The sequence below is a fragment of the Euprymna scolopes genome, chromosome 5 (genome assembly GCF_053919585.1).
Source record: "Euprymna scolopes isolate OS-2025 chromosome 5, ASM5391958v1, whole genome shotgun sequence".
In the NCBI taxonomy this organism is placed as follows: domain Eukaryota; kingdom Metazoa; phylum Mollusca; class Cephalopoda; order Sepiida; family Sepiolidae; genus Euprymna; species Euprymna scolopes.
Genome location: NC_136486.1, coordinates 170,014,170 through 170,029,390, shown reverse-complemented (window position 1 = coordinate 170,029,390; position 15,221 = coordinate 170,014,170). Strand labels below are relative to the sequence as shown.

General features: G+C 37.2%; 1 protein-coding gene across 6 annotated transcripts in view; it reads right to left on the bottom strand.

Moving 5' to 3' along the window:
* The window catches only part of LOC145277037 (epithelial cell-transforming sequence 2 oncogene-like), a 629,231-nt gene that overhangs the window by 11,735 nt on the left and 602,275 nt on the right, over positions 1–15,221 (bottom strand). The window lies entirely within an intron of this gene.

Here is a 15,221-nt window from a genome sequence, read left to right as displayed (position 1 = left end):
ACTATTGCTTCTACCAGATAACTCAAATAATTTGGTTATTAAAGCAGCCGTCTTTACGTAAAGCGCATAGTGGGGGAGAGAAGAGATGGAAAGACAGAGCGACAAACAGAATGTAGACACACGTCTCTCTCTCTCTCTCTCTTTCTCTCTCTCTCTCTCTCTATCTATCTATCTATCCATCTATCTATCTATCTATCTATCGGGTCGTCTGAGTTTTCTGTTCAACCTCATTTGCTTTTATTGTCCGCATACCTTCTAAATCGCGATTCAGTTCATAAATTCTGTTCTCATTACTTATAGTTATTGAGATTTGCTTTTCGAGAGAGTTCAAATATTTGAACACGTTTACGTCAGAGGCCAATAGATGTCATTAATCAGGTTTCTCTTTTATTGTTCACTCGCTGTAACTGTCTGCCTTGCTTGACAGAATTTTTTAAACTTAAATTCTGCCTTCTTGAGTACCATGAACCCCAATAATTAACAATATATATATATATATATATATATATATATATATCACTGAAGTTAAGCAACGTTTATCCCGGCCAGTACCAGATTGGTGACTATATGGGAAGTTAGGCGCTCTATGTACTGGAAGAAAAGTTCTGTTTTAAGCATTTATTTTGAGCGGATAGTGTTACTGTAGAACTCATGCACTTTGTCCGCTACAAAAAAATCTCTAAATAAAAGCATTTTTAATCAGGACATAATATTTACCATGGAAAACAACGCTAACAAAACACATTTCGTAGGAATGACCACCCTAGATTTTAAAAGCAAATGTTACGACCCCAGAAGTGCATTCAAAAGCGAAAACTGCCGATAAAAAACAGCATTAGCGGATTATTACTGGAAGCTCAAAGAAAATGAATGCTCAACGATAGTCATGTTGAGAATAGTAGGGCACGCTAGTACATAGAGAAAGTCAAATGACCCGTGTAGACTATTTCAATGAAAAGCTCGCTGATCTAAATTGTAAATAATTCCCAATTTTTTTAAACTTTAGCAGTGAAATTACAAACGTATGCATACGCAAACTAAATTTTAAATAATTCCCAAATTTATTAAACTTTAGCAATGAAATTACAAACGTATGCATACACAAACTAAATTTTAAATAATCCCCAAATTTATTTAACTGTAGCAGTGAAATTACAAACGTATGCATACACAAACTAAATTTTAAATAATTCCCAAATTTATTTAACTGTAGCAGTGAAATTACAAACGTATGCATACACAAACTAAATTTTAAATAATTCCCAAATTTATTTAACTGTAGCAGTGAAATTACAAACGTATGCATACACAAACTAAATTTTAAATAATTCCCAAATTTATTTAACTGTAGCAGTGAAATTACAAACGTATGCATACACAAACTAAATTTTAAATAATTCCCAAATTTATTTAACTGTAGCAGTGAAATTACAAACGTATGCATACACAAACTAAATTTTAAATAATTCCCAAATTTATTTAACTGTAGCAGTGAAATTACAAACGTATGCATACACAAACTAAATTTTAAATAACTCCCAAATTTATTTAACTGTAGCAGTGAAATTACAAACGTATGCATACACAAACTAAATTTTAAATAACTCCCAAATTTATTTAACTGTAGCAGTGAAATTACAAACGTATGCATACACAAACTAAATTTTAAATAATTCCCAAATTTATTTAACTGTAGCAGTGAAATTACAAACGTATGCATACACAAACTAAATTTTAAATAACTCCCAAATTTATTTAACTGTAGCAGTGAAATTACAAACGTATGCATACACAAACTAAATTTTAAATAATTCCCAAATTTATTTAACTGTAGCAGTGAAATTACAAACGTATGCATACACAAACTAAATTTTACCTTAGGATAACAAAGCATAAAAATATGAATATGACAACAATAGCAAAAATAAAAATTATAATCATAATAATCAATAAATATACAAATAAATAAACTGGTATAAAATAAAATGTAAGTGAAAAACATCCCGATTAAACTAGTGCATTTCCCAATCCAAAAGGAGAATCCCATTCTTGCTAAAACGAACAACGAAAGAAATGAATTTCTTCCTGATAAATGCGCGCATTGGCTACGATAAATGGATGGCGGAATAACAAAGTGTCTGATTAACAAAATCAGTATCAAAGAAATATGTAAAAGCACCAAATAACATTGATTTCTGGCAATAGCCTGATGAATCCTCACGAGAAGCAACTCCAGGAAATTATATGTAGCATAATTGTCATATATTTTAAAGGCTAGCACTGAAACATAAAATGTTATGTAGTTATAAAAAATTATATTGTAAATAAAGAAACAGCTAAAGCACTATAAAAAGCGGTGGGCGCACTGATGAGCTGTAATACAGCAAACAGTACTGTATGTGGATGACTATATATATATATATATATATATATATATATAGTATGCTATATATATATATATATATATATATATATATATATATATATATATATATAGTATCTGGACGCTCGACGTTGCCCAGTCGAACAATACGTTTAAACATGATATTTTTTATCCAGATTGTGTATGTATTATTATAGAATCAATCCTCCCTTGAATATTTACACAGTACAAGATATAATTGGTCCGGTAGACTAATTTGCTAAACAATAAAAAAAAAATAATAATAATAATAGTGGTACTGCCGTTCATCAAATTTCGTCTGTGTTTGCTCACAAGGTCACATCAGTTGATACTCGGATTTGTAAATTGAATGCCCTGAAAAAGTAACTTCTGATTAATGTTTAGTTTGACAATATGCAAATGAAAAATGATTTGCGGCGATTTTAAATGGTGTGTCTTTTATCGTAAATTGAACTCATTAATAATAATAAATAAAATAAAAGGCTGAAGTACACCCAGGCTTGAACAGGAGACTAGTAGATATGTAGCCGAATACTCTACTACTGAGCTATATCTTTAGATGTTAATATTTCCTTCTTTTTTTGTTTTGTTTTTTTTTTGTTTTTTTTCTTTTTTGAAGAAGAAAAAGATTTGCTGAGAATGAATATCGGTTGATTTGCTAAGAATTATCATCCCTTGGTCGGTGTAACCTAAATGATTCCCCTTTATTTTTTTATCTATAAGAAAGAAATTTTTAGGATCAAACTTTTTTGAGTTTAGATACTTAACGAATGAATTTCTGTGCAAAACATATACCAGAACACACACGCACAAAGACACACGAACACACAAAGTTTCTTTTTATAAAATAGTACATATATATATGTATATATATATATATATATATATAGAGAGAGAGAGAGAGAGAACGAAAAAGATATGATGTGCGTGAGTGTGTGCACACGCGTATGGTCATCCGTGTATATATGTGTGCATATATTTATATATAAATATACACGTGTATCTCTGTATGTATATTTAAACATGTATATATTTACATATGTACGAGATGTATATGTGTATGAATCTGCATGCATATATATATGTGTGTGTATGTGTGTGTGTATTCATAAATTTATATATATTATATATGACATCGATTTCATGCAATAGCCTGACGAATCCTCACGAGAAGGAACTCCATGAAATTCTGTATAGTTAATTGTCATATATTTTAAAAGCTATCTATCTAGCACTATTTACATATTGAACTTTGTCGAAGTAAATCCTGAAACACAAGATGTTACTTAGTTATAATAAATTATATTGTAAATAATGAAGCAGCTCAAGCACTACAAAAAGCGGTGAGTGTGTACTTAACTGGACATTTGATGAGATCATTTGAAAAACCGACTACATAAGCTGAAGGTTAGAACTGCCAACTATCAACACGATCGTTGTAGGTTCGATACCTGGCTAGAGCAAGATGCTGGTCTAGCCGCACAGATGAGCTGTGATACAGCGAAACAGTACTGTATGTGGATGACTATATATTTTAATTGGTTATAGCACTGTTGTAAATGTACCTTATCCACTGCTAAATGTGCATTAATATGAGGCTCGCTGTTTGTAAATATACAAGCAGCTCGAGCACTATAATTAGCGGTGGGCGAGTTTCTATTTAAATGGACATTTGATGAAGCTATTTGCGATCACCGAACCATGAGCCAGAGAATAAAACTGCCGACTATCAACGTGATGGTTGTAGGTTCAATCACTGGCTAGGGCAAGATGCTAGTCTGATGAGCCGTGATACAGCAAACAATACTGTATGTGGATACATATATATATATATATATATATATATATATATATATATATATATATATATATATAGTAAGTTATAAAATGTATATGGCGATTAAGGTACACTGAATATTCCGCGTTTCATCCACTCTAGGACTCTTCAGGCTTATGCGCGAATTTTGTGGTGGTCTGTCGTTTTTATATATGCACCTTCTATTAAGATTTTAGTTAGCCAATCAGCTTTCTAGTATCCACCGCGCCCTTCCAATCAGCCAATAAACATGCATTTACCGGACAAAGGCCTATTTAACCTCTGGTTGACCTGTTTCTTTGTGTGTGCTTTATTAAGCCTGGATATCTAGTTTCTTAACCTGTTTTAAATCTAATTGTTTTTGTTTTTTTTTGACAACCACAAAATTCGCGCATAAGCCTGAAGAGTCCTAGAGTGGATGAAACGCAGAATATTCAGTGTAGCTTAATCGCCATATATATTTTATAACTTATTAACTAGCTCTACTTACATATTGCGCGGTTTTGAAGTAAATACTTAAAGTTAACGCATAACTTTATACTTTCGTATATTAATTTTATGTGAGTAAATGAAGTAGTTATATATATATATATATATATATATATATATATATATATATATATATATAGTAGCTGGGCGTCCGATATTTAGTATATATATGCTTGTTTTTCGATGAATATGTGTACATTATATATATACATGTATATATGCAGATATACATATATGTATGTGAATATACATGTATATGTGCATATACAGCTATAGCAAAAATTATTGGCACCCTTTCAATTTTTATGTTTGTGTGAGAAAAACAACATTTTTCACTAATTATTTTTATTAACGAGTTGATGAACATATATATCGACCATCTACAGATCTCCTGAAACACTTTTTGTTTATTATAAAATATCCTTTTTTTTTCTTATTACATTTTCACCCCAAACAAGGCACATTGCGACTTTGGTGTAGGGGGATACTATCAGGGGAAACATCTACTGAGGTACTATGTAGGGATTAGGGCAGCGAGATGTTGGTTCACGTTGCACTTGAACTTATGCATGTCAGTACAGTTGGGGAAGCAGTGACCTGGAATGGAATTCCAAAGTCTAGCTGTTCTGGGGAAGAAACTACTGGAGTAGAAAGATCTTTTACATCTAGGGATCTCTACAGTGTGGGGGTGGGATTTTGCAGCTTGTCGGGTCTGTCGGGGGTGTTCACGTCGTGGGGGCACAAGTGCTTGCAGTTCTTCAGAGCATTCACCATTATAATACTTGTAGAACAGGCAGAGGGATGCAACGTTTCGACGATGGGACAGAGGCTGAAGTTTAGATGCCAGTTTAGGGCCTATCAGATTTGCGACTCTCTTTTGAACCCTGTCAAGGAACGATAGACTAGTAGCCGATGCACCAGCCCAAATATGACAGCAATACTCCATACCTGGGCGAATAGTGGCCTTATAGAGGTACAGGATACTTTCGGGTGTTAGAAGTTTTCTAGCACGGTAGAGAGAGCCCACCTTCCTTGCAGCGGCCCTGGCAATGCTCTCGATGTAATTGTTCCAACTCATGTTTCCTGTGAACGTTAGGCCAATGAGCTTGAGAGAATTACTCTCAGATAAAGAGTCGTTGGCCATTGCTATAGGTGGTAGAGAAGGTTTCTTGTAATTATTGAATGAAACCAGTTTTGTCTTGGTGGCATTGAACGTTACCATCCATTTTTGTCCCCATTCCACTACTGATTGGAGGTCATCCTCTAGTGTTTCTGCCATTACTTTAGATATATGTTCATTTGTTTTCCTGTCGTGCCTGCTATAGAGTGTGGTATCATCAGCATACATACCCATCTCAGAGGCAATTTTGTCGGGGAGGTCATTTATGAATATCAGGAACAGCAGAGGTCCAAGGATAGATCCCTGGGGCACTCCCGCATTTATATCATATTGTTTAGATGTACGACCGTCGAGGACAACCTGGATTTTTCTCTTATCTAAGAAGGATTTAATTATGTTAAGTATTCTACCAGTGATACTGTAAGATCTAATCTTCCTGAGGAGACCCTCATGCCATACCCTGTCAAAAGCCTTTGATATATCTAGAGCTACCGCTCTGCCCTCTCCCGCTTTGTCCAGTGAATGGTATATGCGTTCAGAGATTACAGTGAGGATGTCTGCCGTGGAACGGGCTTGTCTAAATCCATATTGATGGTCGGTCAGAAGTTTAGCATTTGTAAGGTGCTTGACTAGAGCATGGTTAATTAAGGTCTCAAATATTTTGGCAAAAAGTGGGAGGAGGCTAATAGGGCGATAATTTAATGGGTCAGTTCTTTCGACAGAATTCTTGAATACTGGTACCACAGAAGCAGTTTTCCAACAGCTCGGAAAACAAGATTCATTAAGGCATTTGTTGTAGAGTTTGGAGAGAACTGAAGCTACTTCGGCTGAGCACTTTTTTAATAGCACAGCTGGGATGAGGGCGGGTCCACATGCTTTGGAAGTGTCAAGGTTTTTTATGATAGCATGTACCTGAGTAGGGGTGATTTTCAGATCGTCTAGCGTGGCGTCTGTCCGCATAGGAAATTGAGGTAGGGGGTGGTTTAGCGGGTCCAGTCTGGAGTTTGAGGCAAATCGACTGGCAAGCATGTTAGCCTTCTCGGTTGCTGAGCAAAGAACCTCGTGATTGTTAGTTAGTGGGGGAATTGTTGATTGCCCATTATTTACTACACTGTTGTAGATGTTCCAGAAGTCACGAGTTCCTAGTTTTTGTGCTTCGATGCGTTTTTTTAGTGGTTTCCGTAAATTCCCTCTTAGCTGTCGCTATTTCTTTCTTAACGTTACTTCTAGCTTCTATGTACTTCTGTCTGTTTGAACTGGACTTCGGTTAAACCTGCGGAATGCATGCTGCCTTTGAGCAATGGCAGTTGTGCAAGTCGAAGTAAACCATTGGGGAGAGTGGGGCTTGCTATAGAATTTCCGCATGGGAACATGCGCTTCGATTGCAGTTTTGAACCATTCAGTGGTCTCGGTTGCACACTGTTCAGCAGGAAGAGAAAAAATATTTCCCCATGGGGCGTCTCTGATAAGATCTCTAATAGCTTCCCAGTCAGCCTTTTTATAATATCTCGTTGTTTTGAGCACTGGCTCTTCAGTTTTGGGTCTAGAGTTTAGGGCGATTTCAACCATTATCACCGCATGATCAGCGTTCCCAAGTGGGCTGTCGGCTTTCGTTACACAATCATCAGGAACTGTGGTCAAATACAGATCTAATAGTGATGCGTGTTGTTCTTCCTGATCAGGGAAGCGGGTTGGAAAAGTAACAATTTGCGATAGGGAGTGAGATACAGAGAAGCTATGAGTTGCGCTGCCTGCTGCATCTGTGTAAGTAGAGAATCCAAGCCAGTTTTTGTGATGGACATTAAAGTCGCCAAATACATGTACTTGGGCGCTAGTGTCGAAGGAGAGTGCTGTGTCTATGCTGTCAGATACTTTGTTTATTATGGTGCAGTCTTGGGTCGAGAGAGAGCGGTAGAGAAAGTAAAAGTAGCTAATGTTGTGTTGCATGATTAGTCTAAAGCACATAAAGGCTTGATCATCCGTTTCTAGGTTTGTTTCTCTAGTCAAGGGAAGGGTATTACGAATGTAAACTCCAAGTCCGTGCATATGTCTGTCAGAGTCCTTACGGCAAAGTGGGAGATATCCAGGCATGTTAAAGTAGTTAGAGGGGATGGAGGAGTGTAGGTTAGTCTCACTTAGTGCTAACATATCCGGGGTATTTGTTAGGAGAAATGCTTCGACATCAGCTAAATTAGTTCTAAGCCCACGGATATTTGTGAATGCAAGCCTCAAGGGAGGAGGCAAGTTGGATTTGTTTGACCCTAAGCCTGGTTTAAGCTTATTTTTACATTGTATTGTCATCATGTTTTTAACGAGTTTCAGTTGGGTTAGGGGAAGCTGAACAGGAGGTTATGCAGAATATCACACATGCATCACAAGTAGACCATCAGCTGACCCTCCATCAACTAGGACTGTAGCCTCAGGAAAGCCAACCGGGGATGAGTGCAGGGTCCCTTTCCATGCGCGCCATGGCACTGCAAAAAACCCGATATTATTCAACTGTTGATGGAGCAGCCGCTCTAAGCGCTACCAAAGAGTTAGGGCTCCTGTACTACCAGTCGGAAACAGCAGCCAGTAACTGTCAATCCGGTACCCTCAACCCATCAGAGGAAGGTCAACCCAATCTAATTGCTCAGGCATATGTGGTACTCAAGCATTCTCAAGTGCCCAGCTTTAGGGGTGGGGTGTGTCGGGAGTGGGGAAACGGCGTTCATTGCCCTAGACAAGAAACACCACTGGGTGTTTCTGTCGAATCACTGTGATAGTATCTCTGCGCCTGACTAATAGGCAAAGAAGGAATATGGAAGCCGGGTGATAGGCAGGACCTATCTACTCCTTAAGCATTTTAGGTTTGCAAACCGGTAATTTGATTGAGTCACGAGCTCTAGGAAGGTTGTCATCCAAGACTGAAGAGGCCTCCCTCCTCTTTAGTTTCAGAGTGTTCCTTCTCCTAGACGGATGATCTGGAAAGATCTACTGGGTCCGTCACCACTGAGAGGGTTTACTCCACGCCTGGGTTCTAATCCAGGTATTTCTGCGACCCCGCGTGGTTAGTTAATGTTATTGGGTTAGTTTGTAGAGGTTATATCTGCTAAATAGTTACACTCCTCAAAGTGGATTAGGGACAGTGTTATTTCATTGTTACTGGATAAAGGGGTTGAGTAGATCTCATGCAGTGTAAGCAACTATGATTGTAAGGAGGCTTGTTAGGAGGAGATAATGTGGTTTGAGGCTTTCTCTTTTGTATATATATTTTTTTTATTTTTTCCTTTTATTTTTTTATTTTTTTTTTATTCATGTGAGCTTGGGTCTAGTATAATATTAGAGTGTGAGTAGGTGTTAAGAATTGAACTACGAGTTGTGCCCAAACTATATTTTAGATGATAGCAGGGAATGAGATGCGAGTGCAATATAGTACGGGTAAAACAGTAAGTTTTGAGTCATGTGTTATTTGGTAAATAGATATATGGGCTGGTTTTAGTAGGTAACCTGGTTAAAAAAGGGCATTACTATGCTTTCATTTCCATTGTTACTGGGAGAGGGTATAGGTAAAAATTCGTGCAGTGGAAGCAGCTAATTTTGCTACAGTATTGGATTGAGAGAGACGAGTAAATGTATGGTTAGATATAGTTTTGTAAGTTTAGGAATGGATGATTAGATATGGTTTAGTAGGTTTAGGATTAGGATAAAGTGTTAGGGTATGATTTACTTGTTATTAGAAATTCTGATTTGGTGCCCAAACCGAATATTTAGAATTTTTTTTTTTTAATTACATTTTCACCCCAAACAAGGCACATTGCCACTTTTGTGTAGGGGGATACTATCAGGGGAAACATCTACTGGGGTACTATGTAGGAATTTGGGCAGCGAGATGTTGGTTCACGTTGCACTTGAACTTATGCATGTCAGTACAGTTGGGGAAGCAGTGACCTGGAATGGAATTCCAAAGTCTAGCAGTTCTGGGGAAGAAACTACTGGAATAGAAAGATCTTTTACATCTAGGGATCTCTACTGTGTGCGGTGGGATTTTGCAGCTTGTCGAGTCTGTCGGGGGTGTTCACGTCGTGGGGGCACAAAGCTTGCAGTTCATCAGAACATTCACCATTATAATACTTGTAGAACAGGCAGAGGGATGCAACGTTTCGACGATGGGACAGAGGCTGAAGTTTAGATGCCAGTTTAGGGCCTATCACATTTGCGACTCTCTTTTGAACCCTGTCAAGGAGCGAGAGACTAGTAGCCGATGCACCAGCCCAAATATGATAGCAATACTCCATACCTGGGCGAATAGTGGCCTTGTAGAGGTACAGGATACTTTCGGGTGTTAGAAGTTTTCTAGCACGGTAGAGAGAGCCCACCTTCCTTGCAGCGGCCCTGGCAATGCTCTCGATGTAATTGTTCCAGCTCATGTTTCCTGTGAACGTTAGGCCAAGGAGCTTGAGAGACGTACTCTCAGATAAAGAGTCGTTGGTCATTACTATTGGCGGTAGGGAAGGTTTCTTGTAATTATTGAAGGAAACAAGTTTAGTCTTGACAGCATTGAAGGTGACCATTCATTTTTTGTCCCCATTCCACTATGGATCGGAGATCTTCCTCTAGTGTTTCTGCCATTTCTTTACCAATGTATTTCATTTGTTTTCCTGTCGTGTCTGTTATAGAGCGTGGTGTCGTCAGCGTACACACCTATTTCACAGACAATTTTGTCAGGGAGGTAATTTATGAATATTAGGAACAGCAGAGATCCAAGGATAGATCCCTGGGGCACTCCCGCATTTATATCATATTGTTTAGATGTACGACCGTCGAGGACAACCTGGATTTTTCTCTTATCTAAGAAGGATTTAATTATGTTGAGTATTCTACCAGTGATACCGTATGATCTACTCTTCCTGAGAAGCCCCTTCATGCCATACCCTGTCAAAAGCCTTTGATATATCTAGAGCTACCGCTCTGCCCTCTCCCGCTTTGTCCAGTGAATGGTATATGCGTTCAGAGATAACAGTGAGGATGTCTGCCGTGGAACGGGCTTGTCTAAATCCATATTGTTGGTCGGTCAGAAGTTTAGCATCTGTAAGGTGCTTGACTAGAGCATGGTTAATTAAGGTCTCAAATATTTTGGCAAAAAGTGGGAGGAGGCTAATAGGGCGATAATTTAATGGGTCAGTTCTTTCACCAGAATTCTTGAATACTGGTACTACAGAAGCAGTTTTCCAGCAGCCCGGAAAGCAAGATTCATTAAGGCATTTGTTGTAGAGTTTGGAGAGAACTGAAGCTACTTCTGCTGAGCACTTTTTTAATAGCACAGCTGGGATGAGGTCGGGTCCACATGCTTTGGAAGTGTCAAGGTTTTTTATGATATCATGCACCTGAGTAGGGGTGATTATTAGATCGTCAAGCGTGGCGTCTGTCCGCATAGGAAATTGAGGTAGGGGGTGGTTTAGCGGGTCCAGTCTGGAGTTTGAGGCAAACCGACTGGCAAGCATGTTAGCCTTCTCGGTTGCTGAGCAAAGAACCTCGTGATTGTTGGTTAGTGGGGGAATTGTTGATTGCCCATTATTTACTACACTGTTGTAGATTTTCCAGAAGTCACGAGTTCCTAGTTTTTGTGCTTCGATGTGTTTTTTAGTGGTTTCCGTAAATTCCCTCTTAGCTGTCGCTATTTCATTCTTAACGTTACTTCTAGCTTCTATGTACTTCTGTCTGTTTGAACTGGACTTATGTCGATTAAACCTGCGGAATGCATGCTGCCTTTAGGCAATGGTAGTTGCGCAAGTCGAAGTAAACCATTAATTATTATTAATGATAACAAAAACAGACGAATTGAAATTTATTGGTACCCTTTATCATTAGCCACTTGCAAAGACTTTGTTTTTAATAACAGCTTCCAGACGTTTTCTATACGATATTACTAAATGCCTACAAACATCAACGGGAATATTAAGCCATTCGTTTCCTTCTTTTCACGTTTTCTTTCGCCACAGCCCACAAGTTTTCCATTGGATTCAAGTCCGGACTTTGACTTGGCCACTTCAGGACGTTTATTTTCTCATCCAAAAGCCATTTCTTCACCGATTTCGCCATACGTTTTGGATCATTGTCCTGTTGGAAGACCCAGTTTGTTCCAAGACTAAGGGCTTCTGCAAAAGGTTTCAGATTTTCAGTCAATACTTTAATGTATTGATCTTTCCTCATGATGGTATCCACTGTGACAAGTTTTCCAGTGCCATTGGCCGAAAAGCAACCCCAAAACATACGGTTTCCTCCGCCATACTTCATCGTAGGGACTGTATTCTTTGGGTTGAAAGCTTCTTCTTTCTTCCACCACACAATCGACACGTCTCTGCTGCCAAAAAGTCCAATTTTAGTCTCATCTGACCATAAAACTGAACCCAAAAAAGTTGAATTCTTGTCAATAAACCCCCGTGCCAACTCTAAGCGGACTTTAACATGTTTCTGTGATAGGAGAGGAGTCTTCTTTGGTCGATACCCCTGAATCCCGTGTGACTTCAGTGCTGTCCTCAATGTCGAAACAGAAATGTCAATACCTTGATCGCTCAATTGTTGGACTACTTTCTACCAGTAGTTTACGGGTCCTTTTCCACTTCTCGAATGACTTGTACAGTTCTGGGTGAAAGTTTCTTTTTACGGCCTCAACCCGTCAAATTTTGAATCGTATTGAAAACACCATACTTCTGGATAATGTTTCTCACTGTTGACACAGGAACTTCAAAACGCTTAGAAATGGATTTGTATCCACTACCTTTCATGTGTGCATCCAATATTTTCTGTCTAACATCGAAACTGTGTTCCTTAATTTTAGCCATCTTTGCAGTCTGGTGTTATTGGTAAAGTGAAGGATTGACTAATGCACGTTACTTATAGAAGGCTTTGGAACGTTCTAGAAGATTATGCAATACCCGAATCATAATAAACAAGTATTATTGTGCATAAAATATCGTGGATTCTATGATAAACATCATTGGTGCCAATAAATTTGAATTCGTCTGTTTTTGTTAGCATTAATAATATTTATTTTGAATATTTTATAATAAACAAAAAGTGTTTCAGGAGATTTGTAGATGGTCGATATAAATATTCATCAACACTTCAATAAAAAATAATTAGTGAAAAAATGTTTTTTCTCCAAAAAATGCAAAACTTGAAAGACTGTCAATAATTTCGGCTTTACCTGTATATATATATATATATATATATATATATATATATATATATATATATATATATATATATATATATGCGCATGCCCTTGTTTATATCTATATCCATTCGTTCAAGTATATAAATGTATAAACCTTTTAAAAATATTGAATATAATATAACGGAACATTATCAGTGGAAAATAATGGCTTCATGACAAGATAAACACGATGCTGAATTGATGTTTTGTAATACGCCTTTGCATCTCGAAATTTCCACGAACCAACCAACAAATTTAATAAACCAAATTGTTCGTGTCCTTATTTATAATTTAAATTGTTATCTCGAAATAAAGAGTGCATTATATGCATTTTTATTCAACAGCTTATATTAAAAAAATGAGACACGTTTAGACGTGTTTAACGGTGGAATTTTTTTTTTCTTAAAAACTCATTTTAACTCCTAACAAACATACCATGGTGCCTCGTTATAATTTTGTCTTTCTATTTGTTTTAGTTATGCATATTTTTGTTTATTTTTGTCTTGCAAACTAAGATGAAAATTGTCACCCCCCTCCCACTTGAAAGGGGCAAAACACTGCGCACCCAGGCTATATTCAAGTAAACTAGCGATAAAAAGGCTAGGCAAAATTCCAGAATGTTCCACAAACCAGGAATTATTTTCTCCTATATAGAAAGCTAGGACTTTATTTAAGTAGGATACTTAACATCTATTACTATAAGCTCGCTTGTATTGAAATGTTGCTTCCCTGCTAGCTATATCAAATCGCTGAACATTGTTTTACTTTCAATTATATTTGTAACTTAAACGCAGTGACCATAGCGACTTTTACTGAGCTGTACCTTACTGACTGTATTTTACTATGAATCCCTAACCCAACGCGCCATACACTAATAATTTTTCTCTCATTACGGTACAAGTCCCTGCTGGATTCTATGTATATCCAATATATATACTTTACCTCCAAGACGACTGCCTATGTCTGATTTTCATGGTAAATTTAATTTTATTTTTTTTCTTCTTCTAACTAAACTTTACTTGACACTCAAAATTCTAATAATTAATTCTACTGTATTCTGTAAGTTTAACCCTCTCCTTAAAACTAGCAATCTTCCCTACTCCCCAAGCTGACACTAACACGCATACATTACACACGATCTGAATGGGGTCCTCAGGTTTCAGCCCTTAACCTTCGCATGCTGACCGATTGGAAGTCATGATCACTAAACATCCATTCATTTCTACCCCTAAGGCATGCACTAGTTTGTTCTTAACCAGATAGATACTTATTAACTACAGTCTGTACTTAGATTTACAGCTATCTATATTACATAGCAATAGCTGTCTCTTCCTTAGCTTTACAATGTTAAATACAAAAACTGAACCGATACTCTGTAACGCAAAGTACAATTTCCTGATTTATAAATGAAAGTTGAAGATATCCTTATTAGAAATGGAAACCTACTTAATACCCATAACCCGCATACATTCGCATCTACTGGAAATCTTCCCATATATCTATTTACTGTATTATACATAATGTAGACGCCATAGCGTATAATTTACTTCCACCTGTACTTTATTGTACTTATCAAAAATGACGTTACTTGTATCTATTGAATATACATAACCCCTCTGCCATTTAAAATATCCAGAGCTTGTTCAACAATTTTTAGTTAATTCGTAATATCAAGCCATTTTGTAACGCATTACCCTATTCCTAAGCCAACATAAAAATAAAAGGAAGAAAATTTTATTTTACTTTTCTTTTTTACTTATTTATTTATTTATTTTGTCAATTATAAATTTAAAGGAAAAACATTAAGCCATATTAACTCATTCCAACAGACCTGTTTGCAAATATAGCTGCTTCCACTGCATGAACTCTTACTCACCGCCTCCTCCAGTAACAAACAATGAAATAGCAATGTCCCGTAATCACTTTGAGCAGTATAATCTCTCAGTGGTTATATAACCTTTATAAACTAACCCAGTAACAACACTAACCACCTTCGCGGGGTCGCAAAAATACCTGGATTAGGACCTAGTCGCGGAGCAAACCCTCTCGGTAGTGATGGGCCCGTAGATCTTCCCAGGTCATCTGTCTAGGAGAAGGAAAACTCTGAAGCTAAACCTAAGGAGAGGAAGGCCTCTCCAGTCTTGGATAACAACCTTCCTAGAGCTGGTGACTCGAACAAATTACCGGTCTGCAA